Raw genomic sequence first — 10,310 nt, 5'->3', positions numbered from 1 at the left:
CACATGTTGGGAATTTGATCTCTGGTTCCTCTGCCTTTTCTAAATCCAGCTTGAACATCTGGAAGTTCACGTTTCACGTATTGCTGAAGCCTGGCTTGGAGAATTTTGAGCATTACTTTACCAGTGTGTTCAGCTACTGCTGCTGAGTTGCTTCGGTTGTGTCCGACTCTGTGTGACCCCATAGACAGCAGCCCACAAGGCTCCCCCATCCCTGGGATTCTCCAGCCAAGAACACTGGAGTGGGTTGCCATTTCTTTATCCAATGCATGAAAGTGAAAAGTGAAAGTGAAGTCGCTCAGTCTTGTCTGACTCTTAGCGACCCAATGGACTGTAGCCCACCAGGTGTGAGATGAGTGCAACTGTGTGGTAGTTTGAGCATTCTTTGGCATTGCCTTTCTTAGAGAGTGGAATGAAAACTGACCTTTTCCAGTCCTATGGCCACTGCTGAGTTTTCCAAATTTGCTGGCATATTGAGTGCAGCACTTTCACAGCATCATCTTCCAGGATTTGAAATAGCTCAACTGGAATTCCATCACCTCCACTAGCTTTGTTCATAGTGATGCTTTCTAAGGCCCACTTGACTTCACATTCTAGGATGTCTGGCTCTAGGTGAGTGATCACATCACAGTGATTATCTGGGTCATGAAGATCTTTTTTGTACAGTTCTTCTGTGTATTCTTGCCACCTCTTCTTAATATCTTCTGCTTCTGTTAGGTCCATACCATTTCTGTCCTTTGTTGAGCCCATCTTTGCATGAAATGTTCCCTTTATATCTCTAATTTTCTTGAAGTGATCTCTAGTGTTTCCCATTCTGTTGTTTTCCTCTATTTCTTTGCATTGATTGCTGAGGAAGGCTTTCTTATCTCTCCTTGCTATTCTTTGGAACTCTTTCCTTTTCTCCTTTGCTTTTCACTTCTCTTCTTTTCACAGCTATTTGTAAGGCCTCCTCAGACAGCCATTTTGCTTTTTTTGCATTTCTTTTCCATGGGGATGGTCTTGATCCCTGTCTCCTGTACAATGTCACAAACCTCCACCCATAGTTCATCAGGCACTCTGTCTATTAGATCTAGTCTGTTAAATCTATTTCTCACTTCCACTGTATAATCATAAGGGATTTGATTTAGGTCCTACCTGAATGGTCTAGTGGTTTTTCCCTACTTTCTTCAATTTAAGTCTGAATTTGGCAATAAGGAGTTCATGGTCTGAGCCACAGTCAGCTCCCGGTCTTTTTTTTTTTTGCTGACTGTATAGAGCTTCTCCATCTTTGGCTGCAAAGAATATAATCAATCTGATTTCATTGTCGACCATCTGGTGATGTCCATGTGTAGAGTCTTCTCTTGTGTTGTTGGAAGAGGGTGTTTGCTATAGACTGCTAAGCAACCATGCAAATTTAGGAACCAAGGCTCAATGAAGGTTCACATCTCGTTCCATGACACACACACAACTAGGTATGTTACAACCACATGGAGCACACAGGCTCCCTGAAGACATTCTGGTTGGTTCTCTCCACTACCTCCCTTGTTTTTGCTGCTCAAAGTAGTGAGTCTGAGTACCAGCATCTTGACATCATCTAGGAGTTTTTCATAAGACTCTCAGGCTCCAGCCCATTCTACTGAATCAGGATCTGTACTTTGGGTTAATTGACCACTCTGTGAAACTGGAAAAGAAAAACCAAACAAACCCCCAAAACCAGTTAAACAAGCTCTTAATTTGCATGCTGTTAAATTCCATGGAATATTATAATTATCTAAATATCTCTGTGATCCCCCTCCAACTCCTCAACTCCCCGTCCTGAGCCCCTTGCCCCCAGAGTTTCTCTCCAAAATTTGTCCCCAGTGACACCAGCATGACTTTTATGAAACTCAGCCTGTTCATGCCTGTTTCTCAGCTTAAATCCTCCATGGGTTCTGATGTGGAGTGAACTGTCCTCTTCCAAATTAATATGAAGCCCTAACCCCCAGTGTGATGTGATTTGAAAATGAAGCCTTTGGATGGGGCCCCCATGACAGGATCAGTGCCCTTTCTAGCAAGCTTGCTCTTTCTCTCTCCACAGGTGAAGAAGACACAGCAACAAGGTGGTCTTCCTCAAGCAAAGAAGAAAGATGGGGCCAGAGTCTAATCATGCTGCTATCTGGATCTTGGACTTCCAACCTCTAGAACCTTGAGAATTAGATGTTCTGTAGTTTAAGCACCCCTTTAAACCTTCAGTCTGTGATAGTCTTATGGCAGCCTGTGTTGACTAGGACAGGCTCTGTTCTGTTCAACGAGAGAATTGCAAGCTCCTCAAATGTAAAAGGAAAACAGGATTTGAGCATCTTTCCAGAGCTCTGTGAATGGTTTCTGATTGTGTAGATAAATAGGGCAGTGCCATTTATCTAGTAGTTGATCCAGAGGTGGAAGTGATGGTGGAGAAGGGAGAAATCATTCTGAGCATCAGACAAGGGGTGTTTGATTTCATGCTGCTTCAGTGTTTGGTTTGGTTAATTTAATATCAATTTGACTGGGCTGTGAAGTATCCAGGCTCCTGTGCAAACATTATTCTAGGGGTTCTGTGGGTGATTCTGGATGAGATTAGTATTTTAATCAGTAGACTGAAGAAGCAGATTGCCCTGCAAGTGAATGGGGGTGGGGGGGGCGTTGCTCATTCACCAGCTGAAGACTCTGAGGAGAACAGAATGACTGAGTCAGAGGGACTCCTCCTGTCTGACTGCGCTGACCTGACACCTTGTTTCCTCTGACCTTTGGACTTGAACTGAAGCACTGGCCCTTCTTGGGTCTCTGGCCTGCTGGGGTTTTCAGACTGGGACTATATCATCAGCTCTCCTGGTTCTCAGACCTTCAGACTCAGATTGGAATGGAATTACATCACCACCCTCCTGGGTCTCCAGCTTATTGAATGCAAATCTGGGGCTTCTCAGCCTCCATAATTCCATATATAAAGCACTTTCTCTTCTCTCTCTTTTTCCTCTATATGTATATATGTATAAACACACACACACACACGCACACACACATTCTGTTGGTTCTATTTCTCAGGAGAATCCTAATGAATGCAGGATCTATATGACAGCAGAGTTAGGGCAGCGGGGTGCAGGCCTAGGAACAGCCCTTTCTGCTCTTCGCCAACTCCTACTTGGCCTAGCTGACCAGAGTGCCCTAGAGAAGGCCAGCATCTCAAATAGCAGGCGAAGAAGATCAAGCAGTCATAGAATGGGGTTAAAACACGGCCTCCCCTCGTGTATAAGCTGAAGCCATGCAAGGGGCTTCTTTGTTCCTGCTTAGATGAGAAGTGATCAGAGTATGCGTGCCAGCATTACCAGGTAGATCTTGAGGCTTGGCCACCACTCTGTCCCTCCCCTAGACTCCCCAGTGCCTTAGTGAGGCTGATGAGAAGCAGTAATGTGGCGCCCAGACCCTGCTTGCATTGGCTGTGGCTGCAGAGTATTTTATTACTTTATCTACTCTGACTCAATCCTGACATTAAAGATGATAGCAGAACCATCTAGAAAACGAATTGCTGAAAAATCTGAACAAAAGATAGTAATTCTTTGCACAGTTACACATTCAGCTTCATTAGCTTCTTTTCAATTTCGATGACAGTAAAACCTTCTTCAGTGGAATAATGCAGGCCAAGGGCAGGTCCAGGTTTTGGGGCCTGAAGCATGTCCAAAATTTTCAGGCTCTCTTTAAGAAAGAGAATAAAAATTATAGATGCAAAATGAAAGGGAGTATTTATTTAGAATGAGAAAGCAAATTTTAGGAATCTGAAAAATCCCACAAAATCTTAAAAAGCATAATATTTTCACTAATTAACTGCTTGACACATCTCTGCAATATTTTAATTCCTACATTTTGGCTGCATATTCTCTGAAGTGTTTTTACATTGGACAATAATTTATAATATTTTCTATAAAGAGATGAGAAGAATAACTCAGTCTTCTCATAGCACACTTGATTTAATTATTGATAGTTGGAATGCTTAAACATGCAACTCAACACATAGATGTATTCACTGTTTATGCTAAAGCTACAGACTTGTACCTGACTAACAATGAACATGGAATTTGAAATTAAATTTAAATTAAATTAAACATAATACCATTTCCATTAGCACCTTCAAAACTGAAGTGATTAGGTATAAATCTAAAAAATATGTACAAGAACTCTATGAGTAAAACTAAAAAATTCTGATGAAGAGCTAAATAAATGAAGAGATAGTCCTTGTGCACTAGGAAGAAGACTCAATATGGTCAAGATGTCAGCTTTTCCCAATTTGATCTATAGATTCAGTGCAATTCCAGTAAAAGTCCCACCAAGTTATTTCATGGAGATCAACATGAATCTAAAGATTACGCTGCTGCTGCTGCTGCTGCTACTGCTAAGTCGCTTCAGTCGTGTCCGACTCTGTGTGACCCCATAGACGGCTGCCCACCAGGCTTCCCCGTCCCTGGGATTCTCCAGGCAAGAACACTGGAGTGGGTTGCCATTTCCTTCTCCAATGCATGAAAGTGAAAAGTGAAAGTGAAATCGCTCAGTCGTGTCTGATTCTTAGCGACCCATGGACTGCAGCCCACCAGTCTCCTCTGTCCATGGGATTTTCCAGGCAAGAGTACTGGAGTGGGGTGCCATTGCCGTCTCCCCTAAAGATTATATGTAGAGGTAAAAGGCCCAGAATAGTCAACATGATATTGGAGAAGAAAGAAGCTGGAGGACTAATACCACTCATTTCAAGAATTACCGGGAAGCTACAGTAATCAGGACAAGTTGTTATCAGACAAAGAAGAAAGAAGATCAGTGGAACAGAAGAGCAAGTCCAGAAGGAGACTCACATACATACAAGCCATCAAATGAGCTTTGACAATGAAGCAAAGAAAAACAACAGGGCCAAGATAGTCCCTTTTGATAAATGGTGCTGGAAAAATGGAACTCCTCACATGCAAGATAAAAATGGATCTAGATGAAGACCGTATGCTCGGCACAAATATTAACTCAAAATGGATCAAGTATCTAAACATCAAAACTAGAAACATCCTAGAAGATAACATAGGTGAAAACCTAGATGATCTTTAGGTATGGTGATGCCTCTTTAGCGACAATACCAAAGGCACAATCCTTGAAAGAAATAACTGGATTGCATTAAAATAAAAAACCTCTCCTCTATGGAAGACAAGCTGGATTGCATTAAAATAAAAAACCTCTCCTCTCTGGAAGACAAGATCAAGAGGATTAGGAAACAAACCACAACTGGCTGGTGATGAGAAAATATTTGCAAAGACATATCTGATAGAGGACCGTTATCCAAAATATACAAAGAATCCTTAAAACTCAATAATATAATATCAAACCATGGGATTTTAAAGTGGGCCAAAGATTTTTAACAAACACCTCGCCAAAGAAGATACACAGATGGCAAATAAGCATGTGCAAAGATGCTCCACATCGAAGGTCATCAGGAAATGCAAATTAAACCAGCAGTGAGATACCCGCACATGACTGTTAAAATGGCCCCAATCTGGAACGCTGATAACGATAAACACTGGTGAGGATGTAGAGCATCGGGAACCCTTACTCATTATTGGCAGGAATGCAAATGGTATAGCCACTTTGAAGGACAGTTTGGTAGGTTCTTTTCTACGAAGCAAAATGTACTCTTACATTATGATCCAGCTGTCATGCTCCTCGGTATTGACCTGAAGGAACTGCGAACACGTCCACACATAAACCCGCACATGGTATTTCTAGCAGGATTGCCTTGTGGACAGCAGTTATCTCATAGCAGGATGGACTTCCTAATATTCAGGGAGGTAGCAATAATACTTCGATAACGCAGAGACGTCAGTCAGTTCAGTTCAGTTGCTCAGTCCTGTCCGACTCTTTGCGACCCCATGAATTGCAGCACGCCAGGCCTCCCTGTCCATCACCAACTCCCGGCACTGTTTAAATTGGGAAACTCTCTCTAAGTTTTAGATCAGTCCTGGGGATGTAGGGTGGGTTCTCCAGGTGGTTCAATGGTAAAGAATCCGCCTGCCAGTGCAGGAGATGTGGATTTGATCCCTAGGTCAGGAAGATTCCCTTGAGGAGGAAATGGCCACTCCAGAATTTCTGCTTGAAGAATCCCATGGACAGACGTGTCTGGTGGGCTGCAGTCCATGGGGTGGCAAAAAGTCAGACACGACTGAGTCACTGAGCATGCACGCCCACAGGCACATTCAGAGATGTAGGATAAGAAGCTGAATGAAGCCATCTCCCACAGCTTTATCTGTGTTATACAACACAGAATCCACTTCTCCACGTTTCTCTGTTGACAGCACAAGCAGGATGCAATGTGTAGCCATGAATTCACTGTTGGAGTGCAAAGCAAAATCAGAGGAAAATCAGGTGGTTATTTCAAAATGTAAACTGTGCGAGAAATAAATTATTTCTGACTGGGTTCTATTAAGGAGCTCAAACTTGATTAATCTGTGGCCTAGATAAGCATTTACCTCTAGCAATTACATGCCACTATTACAGTGATTATTTTATAAAAGCTAATAAACACTATCTGGAGTTAATATTTGCTCCTGCGGAAAGTTTGCCAAGAGCTTAGAATACATTTATGGAAGATTTTGCCTGCTAGGTTTGTGTGCAAAGTTTGAAACAGCAAAACCCTTTTAGCATCATTAACAATAATTATACAAAAAAATCAGTGTACAAACAGTTGTACCCAGGAAAGCTGAAATCTGATATAGAAATAGACAAAGTTTAGGAATTTTGCATAACTGGCCAAATCCTGTCAGTGTTTGGCCAATTATGCAAAGTCCAACTAACAAATTCTGCAGTTGATTTAGTCTTTGAAATGATCTCTGCTTAAATCGATACTATGTACTCTTGTGTGTGTCAGAGTTCTAAATAATGGCTGACCTCTTGGAAATTTAAAGACTAGAGTTAGACTAGTTAGTTATGCTAAGCAGATTGTGGTGTGTTTTAACCCACCCAGACCAGCCTAACAATGGGATGTTTGCTAATGTTCTCAACAGGGAAGAATAAGGAACTCATTTACAACCTGTGTATCTGGTTAAGTGCCCATTTTAATAATATGTTTAAGCAGGATTTTCTTTGAGTTCAATGATTGGTGGACATGCATAAGCACATATATATGAATTTTAGTAAAGGTGTTAGATATTCACACATTCTCTTAATTAGGCTAGAGATTCAGAAAAAAAAACTAGTACTTTCTTATTATGGTATTATCATCAAGATACAGTATCCTATTTAAAATTCACATATGAGTAATCTTTATGTCAAAAGAATAAGCATAATCCATGATCCCGGATTTGCTACCATAATTTTCTTTATTTACGTACAGATTGTGTGTATGTGTGTGTGCTCGATCATGTCCAACTCTTTGCAACCCCATGGACTGTAGCCTGACAGGCTTCTCTGTTCATGGAATTTTCTAGGCAAGAATACTTAAGTGAGTTGCCATTTCCTCCTCCAGGGGATCTTCCTGACCCAGGGATCAGACCCACATCTCTTGCATCTCCTGCATTGGCAGGTGAATTCTTTACCACTGAGTCACCTGGGAAGCCCACCTATATATTTGTAGGCTCTGTCAGCTCAGTCAACAAGGGATGTGAGTGGGGGTGGAGGAAGCTACCATCTGGGTCTTTGAAGTTATTCACTTTCTGCAAACTTTATTCATCTCTAAAGCTCTCATGCCTCCTTGTTTATCGAGAACCTTAGATAAGATTTCTTGTTGGTAATGAGAAGGGAGTTGGATCTAAAACTTGTTTCATTCTTCAATCTGGTGTGCACCGAAAACATTTTTCTTAGGGTGAAAGATGACAGACAGATGTCGGATACACTAGGCTATGTGCAGGTATCTATTCTGAGAAGCTGAGGAGAGAACGATGCTCTGAAACATACTAAAGTGTGTGTGTGTTTCTTCTCTGGAGAGGATGGGTTCTTTGGGGAATTAAACAAGTAAATGCATGAAACGAACTGAGAGCTACCCCGTGTAGCCACTGCCAAGAACAAGGGCCACCTTGAGGGGCTGGACAGGCAGCTCTGATAGTCTTATATTCTCAGCTCAGGGGGATTAGGTGGGGAAACAGCAGGGACACAGGTTCTAAGAACCACAGGAAAGAATCCTAGATATTAGTGATAATTGATACTCTAAGTGAATTATGGGTCTGCCTTAACAGTATCAATCAAAGCATAGACTTTTATAGTGACACTGCTACTTTAAAGAAGTATTCTTCAAAGACGAATGACAAAATCGGAAAAATTCAGGAGTGTAGTCTGGGGGAATTTTCATCTACTTCGGACTTTGAAAAAACTAAGGGCCATGCATCCTCTTTATACCACAGGAGTTGCCACCAAAACATTGTTGATGACTAATCATTATTCTCTCAACTAAGAAAGCATTTCTCTTCCCAAAAGACAGATGTAAGGAAGTAGACAAGCTGGACATTTTCCAGTGGAAACCCTTGTCCAATTTCTTAGACGTTAAGATCATACTTTCAGAAAAGTTGTTTAGGGCCTTCACTGTAGAGTCACATCTCTCCTATATCTTATCTTCTAAAAATCCACCAGTTGTAATACTTGAAAAATACCTTATTAAGTTTATTCTTGCTGTAGCTTTCTAATGATCTTTTTGTTATACTTTTATTGAGATATATTCACACACCATACAATTCACCCATTTAAAGTATACAGTTCAATGATCTCTAGTGTGTTCACAGTTATGGAACCATCACCCAAACCAATATTAGAACATTTTCATTAAACCTGAAAGAAACTCTTTCCCTTTAGCTATCTCTCCCCATGTCATTTCATTCCTGTGTTCAACTCAAGCCAACCACTGATCTACTTTCTGTCCTTTTTGATTTGCCTATTCTGGAAATTTCATATAAAAGGAATCATATAATATGTGGTCTTTTGTGACTGGCTTCTTCCACTGAGCATAATATTTTCAATGTTCATTCGTATTATAGATGCACCAATACTTCTTCTATTTTTATAATTGAATAATATTTCATCATATGGATAGACCACATTTTGTTTATCCATTTGTCAGTTGATGGTCAGTTGGATTCTTTCCACATTTGAGCTATCATAAATAAAGTTGCTATGAACATTGGTATACAAGGATTTTGTGATTTACATTTTCATTTCTCTTGGGTATATACTTAGGGGTGGAATTGCTGGCTTAAATGGTAGCTGTCTGTGTAATCATTTGAGGAACTGCTGGACTGTCTCCTAAAGCAGGATACAACACCATGACGTTCCCACCAGGAGTGTGTGAAAGTGAAAGTCACTTGGTCTTGTCCGACTCTTTGTGACCCCACGGACTATACAGTCCATGGAATTCTCCAGGTCAGAACACTGGAGTGGACAGCTGTTCCAACCCAGGGATCGAAACAAGGTCTCCTGCATTGCAGACAGATTCTTTACCATCTGAGCCACCAGGGAAGCCCAGGAATACTAGAGTGGGTAGCCTTTCTCTTCTCCAGTGGATCTTCCTGACCTAGAAATCAAATTGGGGTCTCCTGCTTTGCAGGAGGATTCTTTACCAACTGAGCTACCAGGGAAGCCCAGGAGTGTGTGAGGGTTCTAGTTTCTCCACACCATTGCCAACAATTGTCAATCTATCTTTTTGATTATAGGCATCCTGCTGCTGCTGCTGCTGCTGCTCACTTCAGTCGTGTCCGACTCTGTGCGACCCCATAGACGGCAGCCCACCAGGCTTCCCCGTCCCTGGGATTCTCCAGGCAAGAACACTGGAGTGGGTTGCCATTTCCTTCTCCAATGCATGAAAGTGAAAAGTGAAAGTGAAGTCGCTCAGTCGTGTCTGATTCTTAGCGACCCCATGGACTGCAGCCTACCAGGCTCCTCCGTCCATGGGATTTTCTAGGCAAAAGTACTGGAGTGGGGTGCCATTGCCTTCTCTCATAGGCATCCTAGTGGGGTGCAAAGTGATATTTAATTGAGGTTTTTATTTTTATTATCCTAATGACTAATCTGAATGCAGAGTTCCAAAGAATAGCAAGGAGAGATAAGAAAGCCTTCCTCAGTGATCAATGCAAAGAAATAGAGGAAAACAACGGAATGGGAAAGACTAGAGATCTCTTCAAGAAAATCAGAGATACCAAAGGAACATTTCATGCAAAGATGGGCTCGATAAAGGACAGAACTGGTATGGACCTAACAGAAGCAGAAGATATTAAGAAGAGGTGGCAAGAATACACAGAAGAACTGTACAAAAAAGATCTTCACAACCAAGATAATCACGATGGTGCGATCACTGACCTACAGCCAGACATTCTGGA

Source organism: Bison bison, unplaced genomic scaffold (genome assembly GCF_000754665.1).
Source record: "Bison bison bison isolate TAMUID 2011002044 unplaced genomic scaffold, Bison_UMD1.0 scf7180017864307, whole genome shotgun sequence".
Classification (NCBI taxonomy): Eukaryota; Metazoa; Chordata; class Mammalia; order Artiodactyla; family Bovidae; genus Bison; species Bison bison.
The sequence above is the reverse complement of the archived record's forward strand: the minus strand, read 5'-3'. Positions refer to the sequence as shown.